Below are 14,956 nucleotides of genomic sequence, written 5' to 3'. Positions count from 1 at the left end.
AGTTGAATTTGTTTGAGTGTGTTTGTTCATTTATGGCTAATATTAATTTTCCTTCCATCCTTGCCTATTAAAGTACATGCATGGAGGTAGATCTGCGCGACAGCGTGGTTTCACCGTGTCGGTGGGAAGGTAACTGGTTTATTCTTTCCTGTCTTAGCTCCTGCAGGATGAAAGGGTTAGGTATGCTCACTCTCACTCTCACCGGATGGTCCTGGGCCACGTAATCACCTCTCTCTCTCTCTTTAAACTTGGAGTTGAAGCGGGTTTTTAATTTACTTTTCTCTTTAAGGACTTGTGCTTTGTGAAATGGGTGCTCTTGTAGTTTGGGAAATTGTGTGGTAGAGATTTTTTTCATAATGTGCTCCTAGAAGAGAAATAAATGATACAAGAAATAAAAATCCCAATGAATCACGACACATGCAATTTCCTGTGCGCCTCGCTGTGCTCTGCCAGGTTATTCTGGCCTGACCATGGGGAGGTTCTCATTTGAGAAATAGGTATCCGTGAAATTTATATGGTTGTTCAAATGTAATTTTATTATGACTATATTATTATAAAAAATGCATCTTTGGGACTCGGCAGCTTCTATTTATTCTGTTATTTAAAATGATAAAATCACTTATTTCCTTTTTATACAAGTAAAATATAGAACAACATTTTGGCCTAGAATGATCTTTTTAAAGCTAGCCTTTCGAAAAACTGGGGCTAAATGAAAATCTATAAATAGCTGACTGGCAGGAGCTGGTAATTCTGGTCACCAGAGATACAGGCGCACGCAAGGACCACTGACAGTGTGACAGGCATCATGCACCCTGCATTAACTGTGGGGCAGGGGCATGTGAGGAAAAGAAGCCTAAGGTTTACTGATTCATCAGGCTTCAATCCAATACTCTCACTATTGTGTTTTCAGTTCAGATATAAAGGCACACTGCATTGAGATTTTAACAATCAACATATGTAAAGTGTCACTTATCTGATTAATTTTATATAAGCTGTTTTAGAAAATCATCCCTGTGGAATTAAGATAAACACAATGCAACAGTTAAGAGAAAAAGTTAACCGTGCACACTTCCTACTGAAACTCCCTTATCTTTGTCTTTGTTTCTCCTTCAGCATGTCTAAATATCGACCAGCATTTTACAAAATGAACCATCGTCACCCTGATCGTGTTCCTTTGAAATCTACCTTCTTCCCCAGCCCGGCTGTACTATTAATGTCCCTGTTGCAACCGATGGCCACCGTATTTAATTGTGAAATATACATAAATGTGGAAAAGTGCACAAAACATAAACGTGTAAAGTAAAACATGATATTCAGCAACACCTACATGAGCACCTGTCATTCCCGTTTTGAGCACAACCTGTAACCCTCCTGTGGGTCCCTTTCCAGTCACCCCTCCATTCCAACCCGAGAAGACTTGACCTCTGTGCAAATACTTTCTTTTCTTTTTTTTTGCAAATACTTTCTTGTTGTTCTTTAGTTTGCTGCTTGTATCTTTGGCTTCTTTGGTGGTGGGGGGTGTGGGGGGAGGAGGCATTTTTACAAATGGAATCAAATAGAATGTATTCTTGTGTGTGCTGCTTTCTCACTTCAGCCTTATGTTTCTGAGACTCGTGTTTTTGTAACTGTGTCTCGCCCATGCTCGTTGCCCTGTGGTTTCCATGCCACAGTTTACCATCCCGTGGTTACCAGTCATTAGTCTTGTTTGCAATTATGGCTACAGTGGGCGGCCCTGCTGTGAGTACACAGCCCCCCTTGTCTGCGGTTTCACTTTCTATAGTTTCAGTTGCCCACCGAGGCCCAAAACTGTTAAATGGAAAGGCTCAGAAGCAAGCAGGTGCCAGTTGCTTGCTGCAGTCTCTCACTATGCTGCTCCGTCCCACCACGGTGAGGCCCCCGGCACCCGCGCCGTCTGCTCCTGACATCACTCGTGGACGTTGTCACAGTTCAGGGTCTCAGACCACTGAAGCAGATGGCCCTCCTCCTCACGTGCCGTCAGAAGGCTGATGGCAGCCTCACGCTGGGTTATGCTGCCAACACCGTTCACCTCCCTTCTCACGTGAGATGAGGGGTGAGAACTGTACAGTGAGGTATTTCGAGGAGACCGCACGTATGTAAGTTCTGACACAGTATATTGTTACAGCTGTTCCATTATCAGTCACTTTTGTTACTCTCCTGCTGTGGCTAACTTGCAGGCTGAGTGTCGTCGTGGGTATTTTCATACAGGAGACCACACAGTGCGCACAGGACGCGGTCTCCCAGCTTCCAAGGCCGCTGGGGGTCTCGGACGCCATCCCCCGCTGAGCGTGTCCTTGCGCCTGCTTCCTGGTGCGTGGGGTCATAGGCTGCGCCTGTCTTCAGTTTCACCGTATTTTTCACGGCTGTTGAATGTCATAAAGGAAGAAAAAGCTCCACCTCTTCATCAATATTTAGATCTTTCAGGTTTGCCACACTAGCAGGTGCATCGTCTTGTCAGAGTGGTTTCAATCTCCCCACCACTTAATTAAGCTAGGCGTGTTCGTGTGTGTTGTGTGTTCTCCTACGCGTGTTCGCCAGTTGCGTCTCCTCCCTCACGCAGCACCGGTTTGAGTCTTCAGACCTTCTGCCCGTCTTCCCTCTGGAGTTGGCTGTTTTCCTGACTGGTTCGTAGGAGCTCTTTAGGGACCCCGGGCGCAAGTCCCCCGCCTGTGGTACTTTTCTCCTCTCTGCGGGTTGCCGTTTCACGCCGGACGGTGTCTGTCGAGGAGAGGGATTTCTTTTTTGCCGTGGTTCCATTCGGCATCTTTTCCTTTATGGTTAATGCCTTTGTCTGCCTGAGGGAGGCCTCGCCTCCTGTTTTATGACAAGCTGACGTCCTCCTAGGCTCTGAGGCTCTTACAGTTTCCCCTTTTACACGGGGCCCCTAACCTACAGACGGTTGACTTTTGTCTGTGGCGTGAAGGCAAATCCTGCATATTCTTCCTTCCTTTCCTCGGCACCCCTTTGTTTCTGCTATTACCTGATGCCTGGCCGTTACCTCCTGCCTCTATCTTGCAGTTCACCTCACCAGGTAAACTTTCCCAATACATCACTCTGGTGACTCTATATTGACCTAAAGAAAAAAAAACCCACAATGTCACTTAAGCCATATATGATTGGCTTTTGTCTTTTTTGGTACTCAAAACTCCTCAGAAAAAAACCTGTTGTTGTTTTAGCGAGAAGACTTAGCACCTCATCAGGTAAGAGCAGCTGGCTCCCATGGGGGTTCATCACCACATCCAGATCGAGGTCCTCAGCTCCGCACACGCCAAGCTGGCTTCCGATGGTTCGTTTGGTCTGAATTCTGGGAACTGGGCGTGCCCTGGGGACTGAGTGGTGGGCATGCCAAGCACTCACCTCCAGTAAGCGGGCAGCACACTCCCACGACCTTTAGATTCGTGTCTGGTTTTTAGGTCGCCCTCTTTTCAGGACCAGAAGATCCAGGAAGCTAAGTTGGTGTCACAGAATGCTTTCCGTGCAGACAGAAGGAGCTAGACCGTTTTAACAGATATTTATTCTGAGCCATGGTGAGGCAAGACACTGTCTTTATAGCAGTCTACCTGGGGTTTCGTAGGCATCCAGGTCAGTCTCTTCCTTTCTTGGACTGGGCTGAGAAACACAGCCAAGTCTTTGTTCTTTCAGCTTCTCTGTTCCAGGCTACATGCTGACCCACCCTGTTCTCCCCACCATCAGAGCAGAGTACAGTTGGGTCAACTCGTACCACTGTTGTTCTGAAAGAGGCCGCCTTTTCCAGGTTGTGGTATGTCTCACTGTGTCTCCAGTCCCTGCCCCTAAGGATAGACATCTATTTGATTTGAGCGCATCTGGCTTCTCTCTCCTTAATCCTACTACAAAAAGTCTTGTGGCTTTAGGCAGAACAGGCCACTTGCTATTTTTGAAACACATCTTGTGGTCTCTCGGTTCTTTACCTTTGGTTAATTATGTCATTTCTCTGTCTGGGTTACCCTGTCTCGAGGTCCATTAAACCTATAACTTAAAAAAGTCCTGTTTGGTGACACATAATGAACCTTTTCTTTGGGAGATGTCTCACAGTCACATTTCCTGCTAAAGGGCAGAACCCAGGGGGCCAAGTGTGAACTGCATGGCTCCTTCCTCAGGGCACAGCTGACTTCAGATCGCAGGTGACGGAGAAATTAATCCACCGCTGACCCTTGGCTAATCAGAGTCTTTAAAGAAAGCTGTCCTAGGAAACCCAGACACTGTAAGCCTGTAGAGTCGTTTCTTGGAAAAAGCCGCACATCCTCCTGTGAAGTTACCGGATGACAGAGGAGCCTCCCTGCATGGAGGAGGCAGTTCTGCAAAGGGCAGTCTGGGCGGGGACAGGAGAAAGGACATGAGGTGGGAGGCCTGGGGCAGGCGGGGGCAGGGAGAGATGGGAAAGCTGCCCTCGGCGGCAGCTCCTGGTTCCAAGCGGGTCCCCTTGATGTGGCTCTGCTTCCTTCCTGGGAGATCTGTGCCCTCCTGCTACATGGCAAGGTGGCGTGGTTACCTAGCAGAAAGAGAAAGTCTTCCTCCCAGCCCCTTCCTACCTGAGTCTTTCCTACCCAGAGCTTGTATCTTTTTTCCCTTCATTTTAAAATTAAGGTATAAAGTCCACCCGTTTTAGGGTACAGTCTAGTGAATTCGGACAAACGTGCAGTTTCTGATCCCCCGCCACAACCAGGACATAAGCCACTGTCGTCATTCCGAACGTCCTCGTTTTGAGCCCTTCCCCACTCCTCAGTCCTTACCAATCACTGATCTGTTTTCTGCTCCTGTGGTTTGGAATCTTCCAAGAATGGCATGTAAATGGAATCCTGCAGTGTCCACCCTTTCAACTCTGGCCCTTCCATCTAGCACAGCGCATCTGCACTTCATCTCTGTTGCTGCATCGGTTCCTTTCTACTCCCAAGGGATGTCTCATTATATGGATGCACCTCAGCTTATTAGTCTACTCACTACTTGAAAGACATTGGGGATATTTCCAGTTTGGGCCCTTTATGAAAAAACCTACTAGAAACATTCACAAATGGGTTTTCATGTGAACATAATATTTTTTTCACCGAGTTAAATTCCTAGAATGGACCTGCTGGGTATTAACATAAATGTCTGTTTAACATCATAAGAAAGGCAAAGAATCGCATAGCTGCCACACCAGTCCCGTTTCCACGGCGTGAGGCTGCCACGGACACCTGATTCTGTGATAGCAAAGGGGCTCATTGACTCCACCCAGCCCTTGAAACCTTGAAATAGCCTCCTGGTTCTTGGCCTTATTGGAGATAGGCCAACATGAACAACTCCATCTGAAGTTAACCTTCTAGTGGGGAATTCTTGAGGAGAAACACTGAGGCATCATCAGAAGAGGACATGCAGACGAAGAGGGGAGACGAGCTAGAAACCAGTACCTGGGTTTAAGTCCAGACGTAATCCCATTTACAGGCTCCAGAACTGCCTCAGTGAAGGACATGATGTGGAGAAGTGAGAACACTCAGAAAGCGCTTAGAGGGCACCCTGGCGCCCCCGCGGGCCCTATGCCAAGGACCCGCCCCTCCCTGTGGACAGTGAGCAGGTGAGCACTCACTTCCAACTCTTGAAACAGTTAGACATGTTTTCTAGGGATGTCTTTCAGAGAAGGCAATGGCGCCCTGCTCCAGTACTCTTGCCTGGAAAATCCCATGGATGGAGGAGCCTGCAGCCTGGTAGGCTGCAGTCCATGGGGTCGCTAAGAGTCAGACACGACTGAGTAACTTCACTTTCACTTTTCACTTTCATGCATTGGAGAAGGAAATGGCAACCCACTCCAGTGTTCTTGCCTGGAGAATCCCAGGGACAGGGGAGCCTGGTGGGCTGCTGTCTCTGGGGTTGCACAGAGTCGGACAGGACTGAAGTGACTTAGCAGCAGTAGCAGCAGGGACGTCTTTAAACATTTCTTTGAAGGATTCCAAATGATGTCCTCTTATTTATTTTCCTATCACTTTTAAAGGATAAAATTTTTTATATGTCCTTTGACTCTGAGACAGCTTTTACTGATAGTAAATAAGTACTTTAAGTACTGAGATACTTTTTTTCTAGCATTTGACCAAACTAAAAGGCAGTGGCCCCTAAATTTCAGTGACACACAAAGCCTTTTAGAAAACAAGTTCCAAAGGGGATTGTTTTTATCTACAAAACACCATCTTATGGACAGGATATTGACTAGACTTGATAGAATGGAGGCGTGAAATGAGAATGAAGCGTCACAGTAGCAAAGCCCAGTGGGGCGGTTTGCAATCAACAGGCTCACTCCCTGCATGGAAGCAGCTAAGAGCTGGACAGGAAGATGAGAGGCAAGCGTTAGTTCTCCGGAGGAAGCCTCGGTCTCCCCCTGGTGTCACGTGCTGTCGTGTGGCGGCTCTTTTTAGGGTGCTCATCAGCTCACAGGAGAGTCTTATGCGCCTCATAATTTATAAGCAAATGTTTAAACATTCCTAAACGAAGATGCTGGCATACCCCAGTCCTGCTGGCGTGTTCCCGTCTGAGTCGATTCACATCCGTTGTGAGATGCCGTGGGTAGTCTTATTCTGTGTTGCTTTTTTTCTGTCTCATGTGATTCTGAATATCATATTTTCCTAATGCATCAAGGTGGTCCTGTCTTGCTGTGGGAGCCAGAGGGGCTGCTGTCGACACAGAGCTTCCCTTCGGGCCCACTTTCCCAGCCTCTGGCTCAGTCACTCCTTTACGTGTGGGCGATCGTTTTCACGTCAAGGGAGGAAAGCGTAAATGCTGGTTTTGTTTGAGAAAGAAATAGTGGTGCTGGTTGTGCAGCGTTGTTAATGTATTGAGTGCTATTAAATGCACGCGTGCACGTGTGCTCAATCTCGTCTGACTCTTCCGTGACCCCATGGGCTCCTCTGTCCACGAGATTTCTCAGGCAAGGATATTCCAACGGGTTGCCATTTCCTCCTCCAGGGGATCTTCGCGACCCAGGGATTGAACTTGTGTCTCCTACATAAGCAGGCAGATTCTTTACCATCTGAGCCACCAGGGAAGCCCATTAAATACATACAGAACAGCAATTTTAAAGAAAACAATTCAGTGGAGAAAGAATAATCATTTCAACAAATAGTGCTTGACCAACTGGATGTCTGTAGGCAAAAAGAATGACCTTCAACCTGAACTTCACACCAGAACAACAACAAAAACTGAAAGCATGCCAGCAGTGAAGAATTCTTAGACACGGCACCAAAGGCATGCCTCGTAGATGGAAAAAAAACAAACAAACAGAAATTGGGTTTCATCAAAATTGAAAAGCTTGCAATGTGAATGATGTTGTGAAAAAGATGAAAAGATAATCTACAGACTGGCAGAAAGTATCAATATTTGTAAATACCTTTCGAAGGACTTGTATCTGGAATATATACAGAATTTTCAAAATAACAGTTAAAAAATCCAGATATGAAATGAGTCAAGGAAATGAATAGGCATTTCACCACAGAGGATACACAGATGTCAAATAAGCGATAAAAATACTGTCAACATCATTCAGTTCAGTCGCTCAGTTGTGTCTGATTCTTTGCGACCCCATGATTCGCAGCACACCAGGCCTCCCTGTCCATCACCAACTCCCGGAGTTCACTCAAACTCAAGTCCATCAAGTCGGTGATGCCATCCAACCATCTCATCCTCTGTCGTCCTCTTCTCCTCCTGCCCCCAGTCCCTCCCAGCATCAGGGTCTTTTCCAATGAGTCAACTCTTCGCATCAGGTGGCCAAAGTACTGGAGTTTCAGCTTCAGCATCAGTCCTTCCAATGAACACCCAGGACTGATATCCTTCAGAATGGACTGGTTGGATCTCCTTGCAGTCCAAGGGACTCTCAAGAGTCTTCTCCAACACCACAGTTCAAAAGCGTCAATTCTTTGGTGCTCAGATTTCTTCACAGTCCAACTCTCACATCCATACATGACCACTGGAAAAACCATAGCCTTGACTAGACGGACCTTTGCTGGCAAAGTAATATCCTGGCTTTTGAATATGCTATCTAGGTTAGTCATAACTTTCCTTCCAAGGAGTAAGCGTCTTTTAATTTCATGGCTGCAGTCACCATCTGCAGTGATTTTGGAGTCCCCCAAATAAACTCTGACACTGTTTCCACTGTTTCCCCATCTATTTCCCATGTAGTGATGGGACCAGATGCCATGATCTTAGTTTTCTGAATTTGAGCTTTAAGCCAACTTTTTCACTCTCTTTCACTTTCATCAAGAGGCTTTTGAGTTCCTCTTCACTTTATGCCCTAAGGGTGGTGTCATCTGCATATCTGAGGTTATTGATATTTCTCCAGCCAATCTGATTCCAGCTTGTGCTTCTTCCAGCCCAGCGTTTCTCATGATGTACTCTGCATATAAGTTAAATAAACAGGGTGACAATATACTGCCTTGACGTACTCCTTTTCCTATTTGGAACCAGTCTGTTGTTCCATGTCCTGTTCTAACTGTTGCTTCCTGACCTGCATATAGGTTTCTCAAGAGGCAGGTCAGGTGGTCTGGTATTCCCATATCTTTCAGAATTTTCCACAGTTTATTGTGATCCACACATTCAAAGGCTTTGGCATAGTCAATAAAGCAGAAATAGATGTTTTTCTGAAACTCTTGCTTTTTCCATGATCCAGCACATGTTGGCAACATCATTAGCCATTAGGAAAATGCTAGTTCAAACCACAATGAGATTTCATTATACACCTATCAGAATAGCTAAAATTAAAAGTAGTGACAATACCAAATGCTGTCAAGATGTGAAGCTGAATCACTTGTGTTGCTGGGAGGTGTGTAAACTGACACAGCCACTCGGGAAAAGAACAGAAAAAACAAACATCACAGCACCCAATAATCACAGGTACTTGGGCACTTACTCTGGAGAACTGATCACCTGTGTTCAAGCAAAAATGTGTATACAGAGACTGCAGCTTTATTTGTAATAGCCAAGTTGTAGACACTTCTTTGTAATCAGCCAAAAGTCAGAATCAAAACGAGTTGTCCTTCAGGAGGTGAATGATTAAACCAACTGTGGTCCACCATAACCGTGGAATATAACCCAGCAATGAAAAGGGATGAGCTATTTATACAGGCAGCAGCTCGAGTGGATCTCAAGGACATCATGCCGAGTGAAAAATATCCAGTCTCAAAAGGTTCTGTCCTGTATGGTTTCATTTCTGTGATGTTTTCAACACGGCACAGCTGTGGAGATGGAGAAAGACCAGTAGTTGTCCGGAGTTGCAGCTCCAGGGGAGTTTGGAGGGCCGAGGGTGGACGTGCGTGTGGAGGTTAGCCGAAGGGCCTCCGTGGTGATGGCACAGCTCTGTGTCTCGGTGGCGGTGGTGACGCAAGTGATGAATGCATGCTGAACTTGCATGCAACTGGCAAGTCTAAATACGGGCTGCAGGCTACTCTGCTGTTGAACTTGTGCGATAATTATATAAGACTTCCTGTGGGGGAACTGGCTGACGGGGGCCAGAGGCTTGCTCTATGTGTGTCTTCCCATGGACCGATTATTATCCAAAATCTCCGACCGGCTTTAGCACAGTTGTGGAGCTGTTACTGCTCCAGAGGGAATGCCTGTCGGAACGATGTCAGGAAATGCACTGCAGCCTCCGAGAGGCTTACGCTTGCCTGTCCCCCATCCTACCCCTTCTCTTCAAGGGAACAGCTGTCCTGACTCATAAGTGCGTAAACCAGTTGGTAATTCTTTATAAATTGTGATAATTAATATCGTTAATAGGTGTACCCCCAAGTACAATAACTTAGGGTTTAGACTTTATATAAATGAAATCTTATTCTTTTTGTGTTCTGACCTCTTTCACACAACATATTATGAAATTCATGCTTGTTCTAGAAAAGTGAACGTTCATTTTCATTGCCTTTTAATGTTCCATTGTCTGCACACAGCATGGTCTGTTTATCCATTTGAGTCGTAACAGACTTTGAAATTGTCTCCTTTTTAGACTATTATAAACTATCCTTATACATATTCCTGGTATTCCTGCACACATGACTGTTGGGTTTTGCCAAGGAATGGCTGAGTCAAAAAGGTAGGCATGTTCTCAAATTCATGAGGAAATGCCTATTTTTCAAAGCGTTTCTGTCTAGTTGTCCAGTTTTTCCTTCAATGACTTAATATATTTTACTCTTTATAATGTATAGGTATGACTTATCTTTAGAATAATGATATCTCAAAATGCTGTTTTGCTTTTTCTATGTTGCACCCGCAGTATCTGTAACAGAGCCTGTCAGACCAGTCGCTCAGTCGTGTCCCTCTCTTTGTGATTCCGTGGTCAGAGCCTGAGACGTGCAAACATAGCAGATGGTTTGTTGAATGAATAAGTCAAAGTCCCAAAGACATCTTTCCTCCCTTCACTTGAGGTCCACAGGGTTTTTTTCTGAACCCCTGGAGACCAGATGTATTTTGGAATTCAGAGTTTTAAATATTTCCTTTTTTGGAAGCGTAGCAGTCCATACAGTGTATATTACCTAACACCACAAGTGTGGACGCTGGGAGCCTTGCACCATCAAACGTATTCACGTCTCTGCCGGTGAGACTATAACAGGCTAAATGGGCTAAGAACAGACTGTAAGTAGCCTTAGAGCAGTTAAGGTAATCGTTTGATTAGAATTTTAAAGGACCTGCCTGTCAGATCACTTGAAGATTATGATGCTAAAAATTACTAAACAAAATTCACAGACTAGTTGCACCTTTCACTACAGCTCTATGTGAAGACAAAACGGGTAGATAAGATTGTCCTCACCTCCCAGGTGCCATAATTGAGTCACCAGAAAGAAAGGATCTTACCCCAGGGTCCACTGAACAGCAGAGCTGGAGCACAAACCTTGTCATGATTCTCATAGTTTTACAGCAATGCCGAAACCGCTTCTCATGAAAGCGGCAGTTTCTGTGATTTGTAAATTAACTTTTCCAAAGGGGAGGAGGCTTCTTCATGGTGAAGCTGTCATAAATCCCACACGGTTGTACTGAGATTCGAAACAGAACCGAGGGCACTGCTCCCGCCAAGGCGCGCGTGTGCTCGGGGCCGTCGGGGCAGCGTCCACGTGCCTGCTGCAGCGAGCGCCCTGACCCTGCGCACACTGCACGCTCTCGGCTCCAGCCTCAGCGACCGCCCCGGCCTCTGCTCCTCTCCCCTCGGCCATGTCCTCAGCTCCGCACTGCCCACTGCACTGCAGCCCGCTCTCTTCTCACAGCAGAAGACGACCCGGAACCAGGCGTCCGGGACCTGTCTAGCCCTAGCGGCAAACCTGACGATGGGACTGGTGCCCTTCAGGCCGGCCGCCAGCTGGCAGGGACTGACACTGAGTGACCGAGTGAGCGAAGGGCCGCAGCTTTTCAGGCTTCCTCCGCCTTCCGGTGGAGGTTGAGTCGTCTCCTCCAGTAGCACGTGAGCCTGTGAGGGCGAGGCTTCCCCTTGTTCTGTTCCCTGTGTTTCCCTAAGACCTGCAACAGGGCCCAGCTCCCGCTCTGCACTTGCCAGATACCTGCTCATAAACAAATGATTGTTTGCTCGCTTAGTTTTAAGAGCAGCGTGCTTTTGAGCTCGGTTAAAAACAGTGTCAGGCTGGAAGAATCAGATAGGGTTTCTGTGGAGTTAGGTGGACTTTGTGATGCCCTAAAGGAGCGCTTGTCATAAACTGTCATCGTGATTTCCGGGTCATCTGTTCATTGCGATCAGGGGGCTTGTTAGGACAGGAAAGTCACCCGTGCCTGCTCACAGTAGCAATTCAGCAAGGATTTACTGACCTCAGGTTCCGCCAAGATGGAGGAGCGCCACTGCTCCCAGGCCCTCCCCTCAGAACTGAAGCTACCCCACATGGCACAGCAGAGGCACCCAGGGCGTCTGAGCGTGGGAGAGGGGGCAGCCCTGCTGGGACTGGGGCGCTGAAGGATCAAGGGCTTGTGAGCTCCCCGAGCTTCCTCACTGTCACCAAGTGTCCCGGACGAGGAGCTGCAGAAACTCTTATCTGAGCCAGCAACACACACACACACGCACACAGACATATACACGCAGACACACACGCCACCCACCCCCGAAAGAGACTGTTGCTTCCACGCAGAGGACTGGGAGAAGTCCCCACAAGTGTTGCCCTTGTGGTAACCCTCTTCTACTCCAGCCAGACGGGGCTAGGAAAAACGTCCCCGCCACCAGCTCCTCCTCCTGGGAAAGTTGATGTTTCAGCTCAAGTCCCATCCCACCCAAGCGGGCTTGTGCTCGTGTCTGCCCGCTGGGGGGTGTTGGCAGGACTGAGCGGGAGCTGATCCTCCATCCTCCACCAGAGACACGAGTGGTGTTCTGAGCCCTCCCGACCAGAGTGCTGTTCGTGGGCTCCGGGATGGAGCGCAGCGTGCCCTTAACTCAGCAGCCACGAGACCCTAAGGAGCCAGGAGGGGTGGGCCCAGGTACCCTCAGCACCTGTTCCGTCTGGGCCCCGTGGGAGGGAGCTTCAGCCCGCCCTGCAGAAACAAAGCAGTCGCCCCCACCTCCCGCTCCTGGAGGCTGTGGGAGGGGGCACACCGGGGAGCTGACCTCCACTCTCACTCAGGAAAGAGGTTGTGGGAGTTAGAGCCCCGCCTTTGCCAGAGGAGAGTTGGGGGCAGCAGTGCAAAGCCAAATGTACATGTCAGTCATGGAACTGCCTGCTGGAATGAAAGCGCCGTGGGGTGCAAAGCCTTACGTGCTATCCAAAGTGTCTAGGACACAATCTAAGATGACTTACTGTACTAAGAACCAGGAAAATCACAACTTGAGTGAGAAAAGTCAGTCAGGAGACGCGGACCCAGAGATGAATCAGATGTTGGAATTACCTGTGAAGATTATAAAGGGGCCAGTCACAGAAGTACTTTAGCAAGGAGTTATTAACTCTCCTCAAATAAATGGAATAAAATAGAAAACTAGGAAAGCTTAGCAAGTAAGCTGAAACAACAGAAAAGGACCAAAATGGAAATTAACAGAGAAATGATGACCAAAATAAATAACTCACTGGATGGACATGGTCGCAGAGCAGAAAGGGCAGGACTGAATCCGTGAATGTGTAGAATGGGGCGGGGCAGTGGGGAGGAGCACAGAGCCACAGGGACCTGTGAGCAGCGACAGGGGCTACCAGGCTCAGAAGGAGAGGAGAGTGAAGGTGGGGCTGAAAAAGGTTGCAAAACATCACTTCTGAAAACATCCCAGATTGGGCCGAAAAGATCAACCTAAAAAAGTGAGTAAACCCCAAACCAGATAAATGCAAAGAAAAGCACACTCGGACGTGTTATAATTAAACTCCTGAACACTAGAGAGAAAGTCTTGAAAGTAGTCAGAAATGACACATTACCTACAGGGGAACATGAATTCTAGGGACAGCAGTCAGCTGCAACTGTGGGGTGCTGAAGGAATTGGCCTAACGTTTTTAAGTACTGAAAGAAAAGAACTGTCAACAGGAAATTTTGTCTGGTGGAAACATCCGTCAGAAGAAAGGGAGATCAAGACATACTCAGGCGATGAGAAACTAAGATGATTCGTTGCTGGAAGTGCAGCTAAAGGCAATTCTCTAAACAGAATATAACAGAAAGAAGGCTTAGAACCTCAGAAAGGAAGCAACACTGGAGTGCATAGAAAGAAGAGGGGATTTGATAGACTATTCTGCTTCTCTCGAATGTCTTAAATCACACTCGATGGTTGAGGCAAAGACTATAGCATCATCTGAAATGGTCTCAGTATACGCAGGGGAGATACTTCAAACAGCTCGTCTTTAAAAGTGGAGAAGGTAAAGGGATCTAAATGGAAGTAAGTTTTCTAAACTTTAGAGTGGTAAGTTTTATATATGCATATAGTACCTACATCAGCCTGTAAGGAAATCATTCAAGATACTGAAAAACACTAGAAATAAATCACTATATTCCTAAGAAATGTTTCAATAACCCACAGGGAGATAAGAAAAGTGAAACAGAGTAACAGAAGAAAGAAACAGAAAAGTAAACTGGCAAATTTAAGCCCTAATGTATCAATAATTATATTAAATGTAAGTGATCTAAGACGTGGGCTTCCCAGGTGGTGCTAGTGGTGAAGATCCTCCCTGCCAGTGCAGGAGACTTGAAGGATGCCGGTTCGATCCCTGGGCCAGGAAGATCCCCCAGAGAAGGAGTGGCAGCCCACTCCAGTATTCCTGCCTGGACAATGCCACGGACAGAGGAGCCTGGCGGGCTGTAGTCCTTAGGGTTGCAAAGAGTCGGACGTGACTGAAGCGACTTAGGGCACACACACAGCCTACGATGTACATCTGTAGACTGAATAATAAGCACAGGGTCCATCTGTTTTCTGGCTACAAGAAAGTGGTTTTAAATGCAATGACGTGGGTGGGCTGAAAGTAAAAGAACAGAAAACCATATATGATGGCAACATTAAGAAAAATCCAACTCTTTTTATGAGGATAGTATTACTTTGATACTGACATCAAATACAGTATTTAAAAGCAAATAACACTGTATACCAGTCTTTCATACACTTAGTCATAAAAATTCTTCACTAAAATATTAGCAAATCAATTCAAGTAATGTATAAAAAATTATATATCATGACTAGGATTTATTCCAAGTATTAACATTTGAAAATCAGTCTATATAGTCCATCTTTCTCAATAATCTAAAGAAAAAAAAAATGTGCAGAAAGAAGGCTTGGCAGAATTCAACTCCTATCTCTGGTAAAAACTCTCAGCCAACTAGGAATAGCGGGTGTTGGGCTGCACCCCACAGGCCTATGAGGCCTGCACTGGCCCAGCTTTAAGACCCCAGAGCAAGCCCAGAGTCAGCAACAGAGACCCGTGGTGAAATGAACAGGGGAGCCTACCTGTCTGAAGCAAAGTCCTGGGTCGACACCCCATTGTGAGGCCGATGGCAGGCAGGACGAGGCAGGTGGTCGTCA

The 14,956-nt window shown here is 46.8% G+C and overlaps 1 protein-coding gene and 1 long non-coding RNA gene across 3 annotated transcripts in view; one reads left to right on the top strand and one right to left on the bottom strand.

Annotated features, from left to right (window-relative positions):
• Window positions 1-14,956, top strand: part of SDK1 (sidekick cell adhesion molecule 1) — a 729,776-nt gene that overhangs the window by 324,533 nt on the left and 390,287 nt on the right. The gene's annotated exons all lie outside the window — the stretch shown is intronic.
• The window catches only part of LOC132658541 (uncharacterized), a 31,349-nt gene that overhangs the window by 13,066 nt on the left and 3,327 nt on the right, over window positions 1-14,956 (bottom strand). For both annotated transcript variants that reach the window (XR_009598340.1, XR_009598341.1), the window contains exon 2: window positions 1-14,956. This exon is cut by the window's left edge. This is a non-coding gene — a long non-coding RNA (uncharacterized LOC132658541).

Source organism: Ovis aries, chromosome 24 (genome assembly GCF_016772045.2).
Source record: "Ovis aries strain OAR_USU_Benz2616 breed Rambouillet chromosome 24, ARS-UI_Ramb_v3.0, whole genome shotgun sequence".
Taxonomy (NCBI): domain Eukaryota; kingdom Metazoa; phylum Chordata; class Mammalia; order Artiodactyla; family Bovidae; genus Ovis; species Ovis aries.
Note: the sequence above shows the minus strand (reverse complement) of the source record. Positions and strands in the feature narration are given on the sequence as shown.